The sequence below is a fragment of the Phyllobates terribilis genome, unplaced genomic scaffold (genome assembly GCF_046119375.1).
Source record: "Phyllobates terribilis strain yellow unplaced genomic scaffold, ASM4611937v1 Scaffold_65__1_contigs__length_7625178, whole genome shotgun sequence".
Lineage (NCBI taxonomy): Eukaryota > Metazoa > Chordata > Amphibia > Anura > Dendrobatidae > Phyllobates > Phyllobates terribilis.
The window spans coordinates 5049072-5063856 of record NW_027362825.1 but is presented as its reverse complement, the minus strand read 5'-3'; the positions used below and the strand labels follow the sequence as shown (position 1 = coordinate 5063856).

At 49.4% G+C, this 14785-nt stretch overlaps 2 non-coding genes across 2 annotated transcripts; both read right to left on the bottom strand.

Annotated features, from left to right (window-relative positions):
• Window positions 1–978: 978 nt before the first annotated feature.
• Window positions 979–1051, bottom strand: TRNAF-GAA (transfer RNA phenylalanine (anticodon GAA)). Its single transcript has one exon. It is a non-coding gene; the product is annotated as a tRNA-Phe (tRNA).
• An 11249-nt stretch (window positions 1052–12300) lies between these two features.
• TRNAR-CCU (transfer RNA arginine (anticodon CCU)) lies at window positions 12301–12373 on the bottom strand. The gene has a single exon. It is a non-coding gene; the product is annotated as a tRNA-Arg (tRNA).
• Window positions 12374–14785: the final 2412 nt, after the last annotated feature.

The window sequence follows — 14785 nt, the reverse complement described above, 5'->3', positions numbered from 1 at the left end:
TTTCAGCATGACAATGATCCCAAGCACACCGCCAAGGTAATGAAGTGGCTTTGTAAGAAGCATTTCAAGGTCCTGGAGTGGTCTAGCTAGTCTCCAGATCTAAACCCTATAGAAAACCTTTGGAGGGAGTTGAAAGTCCGTGTTGCCCAGCGACAGCCCCAAAACATCACTGTTCTAGAGGAGATCTGCATGGAAGAATGGGCCAACATACCAGCAACAGTGTGTGCCAACCTTGTGAAGACTTACAGAAAATGTTTGACCTCTGTCATTGTAAACAAAGGATATATAACAAAGTATTGAGATGAACTTTTGTAATTGACCAAATACTTATTTTCCACCAAAATGTGAAAAAAAAATTCTTTCCATATCAGACAATGTGATTTTCAGGATTTGATTTCCCATTTTGTCTCTCATAGTTGAGGTCTACCTATGATGGCAATTACAGGCCTCTCTCATCTTTTTAAGTGGGAGAACTTGCACAATTGGTGGCTGACTAAATACTTTTTTCCCCACTGTATATGTCTACTTTATGTCAGCATCATTTCCCAAACCTCCTTTTATTTCGTTTGGATGTTAGAAAAGTTAAAATTTAGCAGCAAGATTTAATTTTTTTTTTAAGAAAATTTAAGAAAATTTCCAAGTCCTATTTTTTACAGACCTAGTCAGTTTTGAAGTGACTTTGAGGGTCCTATATTTTGGAAAAACACCACTGGATTCACCCTAAGAACTTGTTCACCCAATACATTCCCAAACAAAAATGACAATGCAGTAAACTGATGCGTTTTTACTATATTTTTTAATTTTGCAAAAAAAAAAAATGCATTGGGAACGCATCATGTGAACACAGTCTTGAACTTTATTTTTATGCTATTCAAATTAGTAAAGAAATTAAAAAATGTTTTTTTCATTGCTTCAAAATTTATTTATTTATATGCAGAAGAATATGTAAAAATATTCTTTAAAAGATGCTTTTCCTCTTGCCGAAACCCGGGATCGAACCAGGGACCTTTAGATCTTCAGTCTAACGCTCTCCCAACTGAGCTATTTCGGCTGGTGATGAGCTGTAAACTTCAACAGTGTAAACCGAGGTCTAGAAAAGTTTCAATAAAAGAAAATTATATTTTTATATCACCGGCAGTTCTAAGGCTGTGTACCCACGATGCGTTTTTTAAGCATTTCCGCAGCGGCAAAAACGCTGCAGAAATGCTTAACAAACGCTTGGTAGAAGGTCTGCCATGTTCCCCAATGATAATCCGCATGTGCTGTGCACATGCTGCAGAAGTTTCCACTGCGGATTATCATTGCGGAAAAAAACGCAGCACTACCAATTATTTTGCGGAAGCGCTGCGTTTTCGCCGCCATTGACTTGCATTAGATTGCATGGATTACGCATCACTGTATATGTAGATGCGCATTCCATGCTTTCTAATGTGCGGATGGTACCCGGGTGTAGAGGAGAGGAGACTCTCCTCCGGACCTGGGTACCATAGAAAACTGTAAAAAAAAAGAATAAAATAAAAAATAAATATATACTTACCTTCTGGCGGCCCGCGCTGCGCTCCTCCTCGCATGCTGGCAGTTCGCGATGGACTGAAGGACCTGCGCTGACGTCATAGTCATGTGATGGGTCACGCGACGCTGAAGTCGGCAGGTCCTTTAGTCTACCGCTGCCGGCAAGGGAGAACGGAGGGAAGCAAGACACCGGGGGCCATTAGAGGGTAAGTATATATATATTTTTTTTATTTTTTACCATTCTTTCGGTCACAGTATATAAATCCATGCCGGTTGCATGGATTTATATAGTGTGACCAAGTTGTCAAGCACTTTCCAAGTGATGCTAAAATCGCTTGGAAAGCGCTTGTCAATCCGCATGTGGAAATACAAGTGAAGAACGCTTCACATCCGCATGTCCCTGGCAGGAAAACGCATGTACAATCCGCATGTACAATCCGCATGTACAATCCGCATGTACAATCCGCATGTACAATCCGCATATACAATCCGCATGTACAATCCGCATGTACAATCCGCATGTACAATCCGCATGTACAATCCGCATGTACAATCTGCATGTACAATCCGCATGTACAATCCGCATGTACAATCCGCATGTACAATCCGCATGTACAATCCGCATGTACAATCCGCATGTACAATCCGCATGCGTTTTTTTCTGCCAGGGAGATGCAGAAACGGTCAGGAAAAATCCTGAGCATTTCTGCATCGTGGGCACATAGCCTTAACATTAATTTTCCTAGTGGAAATATAGAAAGTTCTATCAGCATATTGACAGTGATACAAGACTGGAGAAGTCAGGGTAGAAATAACCACAATTTGTTATAAGACCTTTTTATTGTATTTAGAACAGACCAAATACTGCACTTTACTGTACAGAGAAACGCCTTCACGAGGACCCGTCCCAAGGTCAGAACTGACCAGTTTTTGCCCCTATTTTATTCCCACTGTTCCCCTGAGTTTACCGCTTTTTGCTCTTTGAAATTCACCATCCTGTTCCTGAGATATGGGCATTTTTATTTAGTGATAATTTTTTATGTCTTTTATCAAGGGGGCGTTGCTCGCAGGGTAATAATGCAGAGCAGCCTAAAGACACGCCCACAGAGAATCCTGTGAGCCACACCCCTTTGCCAAAGAACAGAAAAATTTGTACTAAACGTAAAGATCCCAGATCTCTGGAATTGTATGACAGATTAAAATAAAGGAATAATGAGAGGAGCAGCAGGAATAAAACAAGGGGCAAAAACTGAAAACTTTTGACCCGGTGATAGGTCATCTTTAATGGTTTTAAAAACAGCCATAAATCACAACTGCTAAATGATATGTGACACCCCAGGGGTCTGGTTGCCACAGTGATAGAGATATTATGTCTGAGAGCAGGTGGGAGGTCCTTTGGTCAGGGATCCTGTGCATGCCACACCTCCTGCCCAGTCTTGGGAGGGGAAGAACTTCCCCTGTATAAACCTGGGGCTGAGGCAGGGTGAGTGAGACAAGGAGAGTGGAGACAAGAAGCAGCATAGGAAACAGCAGGCTTACAAGGAGTCAGGGGCTGGCAGCTGCAGAGCTTGCCCTGACTAAGAAGATTCTTTACCGGACCCGGAGTCCGAGGCTGTGGGGACTAACTCCTACCCAGCAGCAGAATCCGTCAGGCAGGGGATTTCAGGTCCCCTGGCCCAGAAGCCCGAAGGCACGGTCACACGCGTGGGACCAGCACCGCCATCGTGGAGCGGAAGCCATTAGAAGGCCCCGAGTCACCGGCCATACGGGTGAGCACCACACGGTACACTCAGGGACGTGGGTTACTTACATCAGCTTCTAGCAAGGTAGCCAGAAGAGTACAGTCAGTTTGGGAGGCCTACAACTACGCCTGGCCAGGGGAGATCCCATCTGCTCAAAGACTGACCAGGCCCCGTTTGCTAGCAAGTACTCCGGGAGGGTCTGTCGTTGTTACCAGTAAAGACCCTGAACTACACCGTACCGTCTCTGAGTGGTTCCTGCTACCCCCATCATCCACGTCGGCTGCCCTGAGGCCATACCCCTCCCGTTGGGGGTTATACTATCACGCTGCACAATCCTACCACCGGCCTCAGCGGTCTGCCCTGCAGCAGCAGCTCCCTGGCTGCTCTCAACGGGTGGCGTAGTCATCAACTATTTACTACTAATAGACTGCCGTCTAGTTTGACTCCCTGGGCACGGACCGGGTCACCGCCACGAGACTACAACCCTCCACTGATCCGGCTCCGGGTAGGCTCCCGCGTGCGCAGCGCAGCGTGACACAGGCCCAGGGGCGCGTCAACTTTGGCGTAGTCGGCAGGATTTCGTGCCCGCAACCACCGGGTACTGCGTGCCTGAAAAAGAGACTTTTCAAACTTACCAGTGGTGAAGATTCCCGCCATCTGTGAAGATTCCCGCTATCCGTGGAGGTTTCCCGCCATCCGGCGCCATCTTCTACCTTCTTCCCGCCATCCGCGAAGTTTTCCCGCCATCCGGCGCCATCTTCGACCTTCTTCCCGCCATCCGTGGAGTTTTCCCGCCATTGGACGCCATCTTGAGGACGCCGCACGGGAAGAAGAGGGGCGTGGACTCCGAAAGCGCGCGAGAACTGAAGCCCCGCCTCACGTCCGGACGTTGCGTAAGGTCCTGGAAGGAGCCCAGCAGACGCCGACGTCACCGGAGCGCGACGGAAGGTCCTCAACCCTGACGATCCACTGCGGAGCCGCGGCCTACGGAACAGGATCATCGCAAGGTAGGCCACGGTCCACTAGGGGGGAGGAAGATGTCGGATACGGAGGAGAGCTTCACTGCCTCAACCCCCGCCAGCGCCACCGCTGCTGCAGTTATGCCCTTCACCATGCCCTATATCCCGGGAGCAGCTTGGCTACCCCAGTACTCAGGGGAGTCACATACCCTGCATGACTTTAGAGAAAAGCTGGATAGCCTCTTCCAGGTGTACCCCCTCACAGAAGAGCAAAAAGTGAGCATCCTGGTGGCCCAACTAACCGGGGCAGCCAAAAGGGAAGTAAAATCCTGGCCACCTGGGAGGAAGACTGTCGCAGGGATACTAACCCGGCTGAAGGACACCTTTGATACCCGCACCTCAGCCGAGATTAAGCTTAGATTCTACGGGTGCAAGCAGCGAGCGCATGAGAGTATAAGGGACTATGCACTAAACCTACAAGAGGCCCTGAGGGCCATAAAGCAGACCGACCCTGATGGGGTGGGAAACGAGGACAGGCTGTTGACTGAACAATTTATAGAGGGTTTATATTGCAATGCCCACCGAACCCAGTTGCGGGCAATGGCCTTACAAGATCCCCATCTGGACTTTGCACAGTTCAAGGACAGAGCCATCCGGGTGCTCCGAGAACCGGCACCAGGTGGCGTTGTGACCCACAGACGCCCCACTACCACTTACTACCAGGAGGCGGCGCCCTTGTCAGCAGGGCCTGTGGGAGCTGATGCGCAGGCTTTGGACAATGACCCGGCTCCAGACCTACACCATCAGGTCCAAGAGCTAGCTAAGAGCGTTGCTGCGCTAACCCGAACTGTGCAGTCTTTACAGGTTTCCACCCCAGGGAAGATCCAGCTGGCATCCGGACCGGAGGACATCCCGTGGCGTCGACCAAGGAGGACCCCACCGGCCAGAGGAAGACCCAGTGACCGATACAGCGAGGACGGACGACCCATCTGCCGCCGCTGCAATCAACCCGGACATATGGAAAGGTACTGTTCTTTAAACGGGCACAACCTGGGGTAGAGGGCCAACCCCCAGGAAAAAGATCACCAGGCCCATCGAACTGGCGCAACAGATATGTGGGAGGACGTCCAGTCTTGCCTGTGGTACTGGATGGCATTCCCATGAGTGCCCTACTGGATACCGGGTCACAGGTCACCACCATCCCGTACGTGCTCTTCAAGCAGTACTGGAATGACTCGGATATTACCCACTACCCTGACGACGACTTGAGTATCATCGCCAGCAATGGCCAGCCCGTGCCACAGATCGGATTTAAGGAGGGGGCCCTCAAAATCGGTAGAGTCGAACTGGCCGCACAGGGACTGATCATTGTAGATATTGATAAACATGAGAGTCACCCAAAAATAACTCTAGGAACTAACGTAATTGAAAATTGTCTTGCAGAGGTGATTTTCCTTTTACAGCAGGTTGCCAAGAACGCCAGCTCCGGCGAGCAGCGGGTGCTCCAGAAAGAGATCCGGGCACTGATGCAACGGCAACAAGTGGAACTCTCCGGCGGTGAGATTGGTAGCGTAAGAATGTGTGACCCTTTTCCTATTGCCATGCCCCCAAAAAGTGAAATGATGATTTGGTGCCGGGCAGCTATTGGTCTGAGAGGAAGAGATTACCAGGCAATGGTAGAACCAGTTTACTCAGACAGTAGGCCCACCATTTTGACAGCACGGGGGGTGGTCAATGTACGCCATGGGAGGGTGCCCATTCGCATAATAAATATCGGGGAGAGGGAAGTGTACCTGCCCCGGTATGCCACGCTAGCCAAATTATATACCACTAATCAAAATTCTATACAATCTGTGGAACCCTTGCCTCCATCTCACCCGGAGGAAGGTAACGGCTCTAAGAAAGCCATGGAGGACTGGTGTCAGCAACTACATTTGGGTACTGATTCCACTCCCTCACATCAGAAACAAGGAGTCTATCGGGTGGTTCAAGAGTATGAGAGAGTGTTTAGTAAACACCCGTTAGACTTCGGGCGAGTCAAGGGGGTAGAACACCGCATCCCCACGGGAGATCATCCTCCCATAAAAGAGAGGTATCGACCCGTACCCCCTGCACATTACCAACACGCCAAGGGGATGCTTAGAGACATGAAGGAGGCTGGGGTAATCCGGGATAGCTGTAGCCCCTGGGCAGCCCCACTAGTTTTAGTCAAAAAGAAAGACAACACCATGAGGATGTGTGTAGATTACCGGAAAATCAACCGTATCACACACAAGGATGCGTACCCCTTACCAAGGATGGAGGAGTCATTGGCTGCTTTAAGATCTGCTAACTTCTTCTCTATCTTGGATCTCACTAGCGGGTACTGGCAGGTTCCTGTAGCAGAGGCGGACCGGGAGAAGACCGCATTCACCACCCCGATGGGACTTAGTGAGTTCACCTGCATGCCGTTCGGACTCTGCAACGCCCCAGGAACCTTCCAACGATTAATGGAGTGCTGTCTGGGCCACAGAAACTTCGAGACGGTCCTGTTGTACCTGGACGATGTCATCGTATACTCCAAAACTTATGAGGACCACCTGAAACACCTGGCGGAGGTGTTCGAAGCTCTGGCGAGTTACGGCCTAAAGGTGAAACCCTCCAAGTGTCACCTCCTGAAACCAAAGGTGCAATACCTGGGACACGTGGTGAGCGCTGACGGAGTGGCTCCCGACCCCGATAAGATCACCGCAATTAAGGGATGGCCAAGCCCCTCCAGCGTAAAAGAAGTGCGGCAGTTCCTAGGGTTGGTAGGCTACTACCGAAGGTTTATTCCCGGTTTCACCAAAAAGGCAGCGCCTATGCAGGACCTCCTGATAGGCCAGTCCCGGAAGGCCAAGAACCAGAAGCCGCCCTTCAAATGGGAAGAGCTAGAAGAAGAGTCCTTCCGCCAGCTGAAGATGGCCCTCACGGGGGATGAAATCTTGGCGTACCCAGACTATAGCCAGCCCTTCATCCTCTACACCGACGCCAGTAACATCGGGCTAGGAGCCGTACTATCCCAGATTCAGCAGGGGAGAGAACGAGTGATCTCCTATGCCAGCCGAAAACTGCGACCCACCGAAAGGAACCCCGAGAATTACAGCTCATTTAAGCTAGAGTTCCTGGCCGTGGTATGGGCAGTCACCGAGCGCTTTAGGCATTACCTCGCTTCTTCCCGGTTCACCGTATACACGGATAACAACCCGTTGATACACCTGGACACGGCAAGACTCGGTGCCCTGGAGCAGAGGTGGATGGCCCGTCTGTCCAACTACGAGTTCACAATCAAATACCGGGCAGGACGCTCCAATACTAACGCGGATGCCCTGTCCAGGATGCCCAACCTGCCGGACGAAGGAGAAGATCCGGAGGGACTGGAAGAAGTTGAACTCCCTGCGTTCCACCGTCATGGGACTATCCAGTATTCCCACCGGGTAAGGGGTAAACAGGCTGCTACGTTGAACCCCTTACCCCACTACAACTGGGCGGAAACGCAAGACAGCGACCCTGCCGTCCGACTGGTGAAGGAGATGCTGACTCGGCCGGAGGCTCGACTTGAACCAGACGCTCCGGAGGAAGCCAAACAACTATGGGCGGAGAAGAGTCGACTATTCCTTTACAAGGGGAAGTTGTGCCGCAGAATGGTCAACTCCCGGACGCATGAACTACTCTGGCAAGTAGTGGTGCCACGAAGAGACGCAGCCATGGTGATGGAGGCATACCACGACGGAGCTGGACACTTCGGGTGGAAAAAGCTGGAGTTCCTGCTGCGTGAGCGGTTCCACTGGGTAGGCATGAGGGGAACCATCGAGAAGTGGTGCAGAGACTGTGGCCCGTGCAATCTGAGAAGGAAGGACCGGGCCAGCCAGAAGACTCCCCTGCAGTCCATCGTCACCCGGCAACCGTTGGAACTGGTAGCCTTGGATCATGTAAAACTGACCCCAAGCAGGAGTGGCTACGTCTACGCGTTAACCATCGTGGATCATTACTCCCGGTTCTTGGTTGTCGTCCCCGTCAAGGACTTAACGGCTCAAACAGCAGCTAGAGCCTTCCAGCAGCACTTCTGCCGTCCACACGGGTACCCGGACCAAGTGCTGACGGACCAGGGACCTGCCTTTGAAGCGGAGGTCTTCCAGGAATTCTGCAATCTGTATGGCTGCCGGAAGATAAGGACGACACCCTACCATCCGCAAACTAATGGACTTTGTGAAAAAATGAACCAGGTGGTAATGGATCTGCTAAAAACATTGCCCCTGGAAGAACGCAGTCTGTGGCCTGAGAAGTTGCCCGATCTGGTGGACCTATACAACCACATCCCGGTAGGTTCCACCAACTGTACCCCGGCTTACCTAATGAGGGCAAGACCTGGTAAGTTACCTGTTGACCTGGAAATGGGAGTCCTGACCCCTGAGGACACTTCACCAGAAACAGACTGGGACACAGAGAGGCAGCAGCAGTACCGGAGAGTACAAGAGAGCGTGGAGCGAAGTCTCTGTCAGGCTAGGGAAAGACAAGAGAAGACTTACAACCAGTATGCTCCCGCTGTTCCCCTGGTACCCGGAGAGCAGGTCTTGAAGAGGAAAAGACGGCTCCACAAGTTGGATGACCAGTGGGAGAAGGACCCGTACACCGTACTGCCCTCAAGCCACGAGAACCCGAAGGTCTGTACCATCAGTAAAGACGGAGGGGAAACCACAGCCATTGTATCCCGGGACCACCTGAAGAAGTGTCCCGAACAACTGAGGAACCCTGAAGAGGAACAAGAAGACCATCGACCCGTGGGAGAAAGGGAAGATATGGTTAGTACCGTGCTCGGGGACTTCCCTCGGTCTTGGACTCAAGTCAATGGTGCAGTTGTGGTACCCGTACTCACGTTCCTCCAACCATCATCCCAAGAACCTACGGAGCAACGGGTAGAGCTGGAAGAACAGCCGGTCCAGGAGGCAGAAGACTCCACACGAGTAGAACAGGAGAATCAACCCTCTGCTTATAGTGAGCCTGCCGTACCCCTAGTGAGACAAAGAGCCGGTAGACAGCTGCCCAGTTTACCCTTGACAGCTCCTACACCCTGTAGTTCAGGGCCAGACAGTCAGCTCCGTAGGTCCACTAGGGCCACTAGAGGCCAGTTACCCGCACGCTGGAGAATTTGAAGTGTAAAAATAGTTTTATTTATGTTTTTCTGTGTCTTGTTGCTTGTGTATAATTTTGTGTTTCTAGTTATTTTTAGGAAACCTTGGTGGATTTACCGGGAATCCTTGTATATAGTTGGAGCGTAACCCAGGATGGACTAGAGACTGTTAAGGACTCGGGGTAGGACAGACCCCTACCTGGTTACGTCTCCCTGTGTTGGTGAAATGGACACCTTTGCTTTTCTTCAAAGACTGCATTCGGTTGCGGACACGCCGTAACCATCTTATGTGTTTTTCTTATAGTATTGTTATTGTTATACTTTGTTATGTTTTTCTAAATGTGTTTAGTCCCGGAGTACTAAATTTCACTAGGGGGGAATGTGACACCCCAGGGGTCTGGTTGCCACAGTGATAGAGATATTATGTCTGAGAGCAGGTGGGAGGTCCTTTGGTCAGGGATCCTGTGCATGCCACACCTCCTGCCCAGTCTTGGGAGGGGAAGAACTTCCCCTGTATAAACCCGGGGCTGAGGCAGGGTGAGTGAGACAAGGAGAGTGGAGACAAGAAGCAGCATAGGAAACAGCAGGCTTACAAGGAGTCAGGGGCTGGCAGCTGCAGAGCTTGCCCTGACTAAGAAGATTCTTTACCGGACCCGGAGTCCGAGGCTGTGGGGACTAACTCCTACCCAGCAGCAGAATCCGTCAGGCAGGGGATTTCAGGTCCCCTGGCCCAGAAGCCCGAAGGCACGGTCACACGCGTGGGACCAGCACCGCCATCGTGGAGCGGAAGCCATTAGAAGGCCCCGAGTCACCGGCCATACGGGTGAGCACCACACGGTACACTCAGGGACGTGGGTTACTTACATCAGCTTCTAGCAAGGTAGCCAGAAGAGTACAGTCAGTTTGGGAGGCCTACAACTACGCCTGGCCAGGGGAGATCCCATCTGCTCAAAGACTGACCAGGCCCCGTTTGCTAGCAAGTACTCCGGGAGGGTCTGTCGTTGTTACCAGTAAAGACCCTGAACTACACCGTACCGTCTCTGAGTGGTTCCTGCTACCCCCATCATCCACGTCGGCTGCCCTGAGGCCATACCCCTCCCGTTGGGGGTTATACTATCACGCTGCACAATCCTACCACCGGCCTCAGCGGTCTGCCCTGCAGCAGCAGCTCCCTGGCTGCTCTCAACGGGTGGCGTAGTCATCAACTATTTACTACTAATAGACTGCCGTCTAGTTTGACTCCCTGGGCACGGACCGGGTCACCGCCACGAGACTACAACCCTCCACTGATCCGGCTCCGGGTAGGCTCCCGCGTGCGCAGCGCAGCGCGACACAGGCCCAGGGGCGCGTCAGATACACTGCACATGTACATGCTTTCTGGAAACAGGATGATCATCTAAGCTGGAGCACATGATTTTTACATCATTTAGACGCCAATGTCCTCCCTTCCACAGAGGAAACCATTAGCGCTCAATTCAGGAAGGGGCTGGAACTTGGCCTGCGGCTAATTTTAAATGGAATCTGTCACCAGGTATTTGCTGTTATCTGAGAGCAGCATAATGTAGGGACAGAGATCCTGATTCAACAACGTTTCACTTGCTGGGCTGCTTGCTGTAGTTTTGATAAAATCTCTGCTTTATCTGCTGCAGATTTAGCAGTGCTCTGAATGCTGAGCTTTGTATAACTCTGCCCACACCACTGATTGACAGCTTTTGTGTACACTGCATAGGCAGAAAGCTGCCCATCAGCAGTTTGGGTGTGGTTATACAGAGCAGGAGAACTACATGTGCTATTGTGATAATCTGCTGATAAAACCCTGATTTTATTGAAATTGCAAAAGCTGCACAGTAAGTGATACATTGCTGGAATCAGGGGTTCTTACCCTATATCATTGTAGATTTTAAGCTCTTACGAGCTGGGTCGTCAGTTTTTTTGCCTTAATTATTGTATTATCTCTAACTGTTACTTATGACTGTTGTATATGAACCTCTGAATTGTAAGGACCGATCCAGATTCACTGTCCTTTCTGGAGGAGGTTTTATCTTTCATGATTGGGCTGAGTTACTGCAATCAAATTGACATTACTCCTAAGAATAATATACTACTTACACTCCCGCTGCCAGTCTTGTTACAGTGATTGGCAGGTCACTATTTATTCAGTAACCTGCCTCTTCCTCCCGAGATCCAGTGCCATCATTCCCCATGGTAGAGAATAGGGAAGAGCAGCAGCAGTGTAAGTGCAGGCCCCGCCCACTGCACTTGCGGCTCATTTGCATAAAAATGAAACAGTGCATTTCTCTAAAATGTAAACCCAGATTTTCAAAATAATAGCATGGCTATAATCAGTATTACAGGGGCTTTATATAGGGGGCTTTATCAGAATTCTTTCTTTTGTTGCAAAGGGGAAAATTGAGGCCTGAATTGGAAATCTGTGATGAAATCAAAAAACTAGATTATTTTGTCTGTAATCATTTTGGATTTTTCCCAGTTCTGGAGACGATCCATAGTAATCTGCAGATGGGAAAGCAAAGATAATCTACCTGATCTGCTGATGGGCTGCAGCGTTCACTTGACAAGCAAAATAACCAGATCCCCAGGTAACACGGCGCTCGGAGAGAAGAAGTTGTGCTTGTTTGGGATTTACATCTTTTTCTTCTTTTATTCTGTATACTGGGAGCATTGAAAGGGATTTTCCAGTAGCGGATGACAACTATAAAACCGCTGGACCTTCTCGCCTTACATTTTCTACCACGATATTAACTCTTTGTAGAAGAGTCGATAATACAATCAGCAATACCTGAATTTATAGTAGATAAAGGACAATCACTGGAAAAATTCAAGAAAGTTACTGTTATTTAATACAAACATTACCCATAACGTAATGGAGACCATAAAGAAATGTGGGAAGGAAAAAATGTTGGAGAGAAAGTTTATGAAGCACCCCAGATGGGACTCGAACCCACAAAACCTGGCTTAGGAGGCCAGTGCCTTATCCATTAGGCCACTGGGGCTTAGTGGGCCTGATTGCTCACATTACCTGGACTTTTTTCTATTTCATAAATCAGTGAAAATATTTAAAAGCAGAAACCCGGCCGGCTGCTGCTTCTAAGAAGGCGAGATTGAATTCTCTGAAAAAAGTAGATGGAAAAGGGAAGGAAATGGTAATAAATTCCATCACATTTGGGGCAAATGCTCTCATTAAAATGAATATCGTGAAAAAAACATGAAGGAAAAGTATTTGAAACAAAAACTACATTGTGACTCTGAAACACTGCAGCATTTCAGAGAAAAACCTAATATAAGGGCTCTTTGACACAAATGATTTTCTTGGACGAGTTCTATCTGTGGTTTTCACTGATTGCTCTCGTGCGTATGATATTCTATGGGGCTGTGCACATGTTCAATTTTTTCCCCAGACTGAGTAGTCCACTGAAAAAATCTGAGATATGTCCAATTTTCATTCGAGTACAGGTCCATGAAAAAAATCAGATCGCACTCAGATGACATCTGAGTGTGCTTCAATTTTCAGGGACTGAGAGAGTGGAGAAAATGATCAAAGTCTGAATCAGAATAATAGGACTGTTTTTCTCAGATGTAGAATAGTCCTGTGACCCTACCCTAAAAGTCAGCCGGGGACCAGGATTCATGAGTGACTAGTGGAAAAGGTTGGTCCCTGCAGCTCCTTCCGCCCGCTCCTCTGGAATGATATGTCTCTCTCAGCGTGTGTATATAGGGAGAGACCTGTCAGTCATTGTCAGCGGATGAGGGGAAGCGACCAGGAACCGAGCTGCAAAGGAGACTGGTAGGAAAGGTCGTTCAGGTTCCCTTTAGACTACATTACTCACAAATACATTATACTTATGAATTGTTAGGTACTTAGCACACAAATTGGCCAATTCATGTGCGCTCACTAGATATGAAAAGGTGATCTATCTTTGAGGTGCTATCACTAACTTAGACCTCAGGTAGGAGAGCAATACGACACTTAATAATCACAAGCAGTAGTGTAGCTACCACGGGGGCAGGGTGGGACGGTTGCCCCGGGCCCCACACTCTGAGGGGCCCACCTGGAGCTACACTATTGTAACTGTAGTGGCGTGAGCAGCACGCCGCTACAGTTACACTCTGGACAGAGCAAGGAGACTCAATGTCCCTGCATTGCCTGGCGGCCGCCATGGGGCCCTTGAGCAGGAGGGGGGCCCCCGGTGCCAGCATCGGCCCCCCCACCATTCACCGCAACCGCGAGCTCCCTCTCCCATTAGTTCCCATAGCTTCCTCTGTGTCTGACGTCACTGATGTCATCACTTGGCACCCGGCCCCCTGAGCTGAAGATGTGTGGGGGCCGGGTGCTCAGAGCAGCGGGGGAACTAGGAGGAGAAAGAGGTGAGTATTGTGCTTATTTATTTTTTCTTATGGGGGGGATTATGCTACAGACAGCCTAAGGGGGTGGGGGATTATGCTACAGACTGCCTATGGGAGGTGGGGTGGGATTATGCTACAGACTGCCTATGGGGGGCTGGGAGGATTATGCTACAGACTGCCTATGGGGGGTGGGGTTATTATGCTACAGACTGCCTATGGGGGGGATTATCCTACAGACTCTGCCTATGGGGAGTGCATTATACAGTGGTGGGCAAAAATATTGGCACCCCTGCAATTCTGTCAGATAATACTCAGTTTCTTCCTGAAAATGATTGCAATCCCAAATTCTTTGGTCTTATTATCTTCATTTAATTTGCTTGCAAGGAAAAAAACACAAAAGAGAATGAAGCAAAAATCAAATCATTGATCATTTCACACAAAACTCCAAAAATGGGCCAGACAAAAGTATTGGCACCCTCAGCCTAATACTTGGTTGCACAACCTTTAGTCAAAATAACTGCGAACAACCGCTTCCGGTAACCATCAATGAGTTTCTTACAAAGCTCTGCTGGAATTGTAGACCATTCTTCTTTGGCAAACTGCTCCAGGTCCCTGATATTTGAAGGGTGCCTTCTCCAAACTGCCATTTTGAGATCTCTCCACAGGTGTTCTATGGGATTCAGGTCTGGACTCATTGCTGGCCACCTTAGAAGTCTCCAGTGCTTTCTCTCAAACCATTTTATAGTGCTTTTGGAAGTGTGTTTTGGGTCATTATCCTGCTGGAAGACCCATGACCTCTGAGGGAGACCCAGCTTTCTCACACTGGGCCCTACATTATGCTGCAAAATTTGTTGGTGGTCTTCAGACTTCATAATGCCATGCACACGGTCAAGCAGTCCGGTGCCAGAGGCAGCAAAGCAACCCCAAAACATCAGGGAACATCCGCCATGTTTGACTGTAGGGACCGTGTTCTTTTCTTTGAATGCCTCTTTTTTTTTCCTGTACACTCTATGTTGATGCTTTTTCCCAAAAAGCTCGACTTTTGTCTCATCTGACCAGAG